This window comes from Magnolia sinica, chromosome 19 (assembly GCF_029962835.1).
Source record: "Magnolia sinica isolate HGM2019 chromosome 19, MsV1, whole genome shotgun sequence".
Classification (NCBI taxonomy): domain Eukaryota; kingdom Viridiplantae; phylum Streptophyta; class Magnoliopsida; order Magnoliales; family Magnoliaceae; genus Magnolia; species Magnolia sinica.
The window spans coordinates 59,365,990-59,368,784 of record NC_080591.1 but is presented as its reverse complement, the minus strand read 5'-3'; the positions used below and the strand labels follow the sequence as shown (position 1 = coordinate 59,368,784).

General features: G+C 43.3%; 1 non-coding gene across 1 annotated transcript; it reads right to left on the bottom strand.

Moving 5' to 3' along the window:
* Window positions 1-2,395: 2,395 nt before the first annotated feature.
* LOC131235813 (small nucleolar RNA R71) lies at window positions 2,396-2,500 on the bottom strand. The gene has a single exon (XR_009166333.1). It is a non-coding gene; the product is annotated as a small nucleolar RNA R71 (small nucleolar RNA).
* Between the last annotated feature and the right edge of the window lie 295 nt (window positions 2,501-2,795).

Below are 2,795 nucleotides of genomic sequence, written 5' to 3'. Positions count from 1 at the left end.
TTGCGGACATTGAGAAGTGATTCTCAATACTCCTATTGATGCGCATGATTTCCTTTATGCAAGTTACATTTCAAGTTCTTTAAATTCAAGCATCTCCTATGCTTACATTTATGTTAAGTTGATATCCTTCAGATGAGTATGTACCATGATTTGAGTGGCTGTTCCATTACTATTTTACATTCCATATGAATATCTGTAGTAGTGTAGGATGTTTGGGACTATGCCTTAGTCCAGGAAATCGGTAATTGACCCTATGAATCGTGGTTGAGATTGCTTTCGCCACGTAGGACGTATTAGACAAACCCGAGCCGTATTAGAGTTGGCGGCAGTGGTTGGCCACGCGGAGTGTTTGCGCACTCTATGTCGCTCAACTCAACGTGCGCTCGTGCTAGTCGAGTTCGTCAAATAACCCGATTGTCCGATGTATGTTAACCATGTATGGACGCTACTGCTTGAATCTAGGGTACCGAACTTACCAGTGGAATCCTATTAACTATGGTACTCGATCCGCTAAGACTCATGAGCCGGACATGGTGGTATGGGACACCGTGGTCGAGCTGTCGGCCTACGCTGGGGTGACGAGCCTCCCCGTAGTGACCAATGAGTAACTTAACTCGTGAGCCGATTATGGTGGTATGGGACACCGTGGTCGAGCTGTCGGCCTACATTGATTGGTGACGAGCCCTTTGTAGTGACCTCGAGCATACCTGGATACCGCAAGGAGGTGATGAGCCGATCTGTGGTAGTAAGGGCATGAAAGGCGTGCATTGATTGGTGACGAGCCCTTTGCTACGACCTCAACTATATGATCGTATGAGATGTCTAGGATTGACGACCCTAGAATGGATCACTGTTTGGATGGTGACATGAGGAAGGTATCTTAGCTTCCCAATCCTGCTGTATGAATTGGACTAATAACAACTTGGTAATCATATCCATGCACCGCATTTGCATGTGCTTTGTAGATGTGGCGCACTTTGAGGCGATGTCATGCGTAACGTAAGATGAAGACGCTGAGGGTGTACGTGTGAGGGCACGCATCATATTGCATTCATACCTGCATTAACAAGAGTGCTTAGGATTTATTTACTTATCCTGCTTTATCATTACTGTTTGATTGAACGATAACATGTTAACCTAGTGCTTTATTGTTCTACCGAGTTGATCACTCACTCCCAAGTTTTTGGGGCGGTATTACACACCCACCAGACTGTCTTAGGCCCCGATGTTGCAGATGTGGATGCGACGTCCGAGGCGAGCGAGAGCTGGATGACGACGAGGCCGCCTTCTCCTATATGCAGTTTGCAGACGGGTTCTAGCGAGCCTCGATCTTGCGCGGGATCTCGGGATTATTTTTCTTTATCTGAAATGATGTAATTGATACTTATAATTTTGTTAAATAACACTTTCACATGATCTGGCTTGTATATGTACTTCAGGGATTTACACTTGTACACCTATTTTGCTATAAGTCTTCCGCTTGCTTTATTCACTTATCCCTAAATCATATCGTGTTTTGGCTTAATCTATTTCATGTTTTATGCACTAATACAACAACATACATCCATCATTAAATATGTGGCATAAGTGATGTTTTGGAACTCGAGCCGAGTTATGCTCGACCCCGAATTTCGGGGCGTTACAGTTTACTGCTACCTTTCTTTTAAAGGATTGTTCCTCTCCTTTTAGAACTAACTTGTTTGTTTTCTTTTGCAGGTCCTTAACTTAGGGGCTTCAATTTGGTAATTTCTTTCCAACTCTCTCTCTCTCTTTCTTTCTAGATTTTCTTTTCTTTCTTAGGATTAGGCTTTGAATTTGATTGGGGGCTGCGAGTGTTTCATGCCCAAGTGGGCCCGTGACGACAGTCGACGTCTCTTGACTGAAGGAGGATTAGTTGAGGGGTTGACTATCCATCGCAGGACTAGACATCGCTAGAAATCCCCTGAGTTAACTAAAGTTATGGCTGAAGACCAACCTCCTCTACTCCCACCCAGGGTGGAGGATACCCAAGATGAGAATGAGGTACATCAGGCACCCCCGCCTCCTACTTTACGAGATTATCTACAACCGGCGGGAGTGAGTATGCCCTCATGCATGATTTTTCCTGAAAACACGGGACAAATGGACATCAAGCCAGGAGTTATCCAACTCCTTCCCAAATTCCATAGACTTGAATCAGAAAGTCCATATTTACATTTGAAAGAGTTCGATGAGATTATGGCTACATTATGTTTTCCTAATGTATCTGAGGATACAGTCAGGCTAAAACTCTTTCCTTTTTCCTTAAAAGAGAAAGCTAAGACGTGGTTACATTCACGCGTCGTAGATCTATTGGCACATGGAACGACATGCAGAGAGAATTCATAAAAAATTCTTCCCACATCATAAAACGATTACCCTCGAAAGCAATTATGAACTTTGCCCAAAAGGAAGATGAAACATTCTTCCAATGTTGGGAAAGGTTCAAAGATTTGGTCAATTCATGCCCACAACACGGATTTGAAACGTGGCGCATTACAAATTTTTTATGATGGAGTGACATCTTCCATGCGCCAAATGGTCGAGACAATGTGTAATGGAGAGTTCATTAATAAAGATGTTGACGAGGTATGTGATTACCTCGATAGTCTTGAAAAAACACAATCATGGGATTATTACCCAATGGCGAACACCACGTCTAGGCCGACTCAATTAAAGGAGAAAGGTGGATTATATCTCTTAAAAGAAGAGGATGATCTCAAGTGTAAAGTGACTACGCTCATAAGGAAAGTTGAGGCTATGGAAGGAAAGAAGGA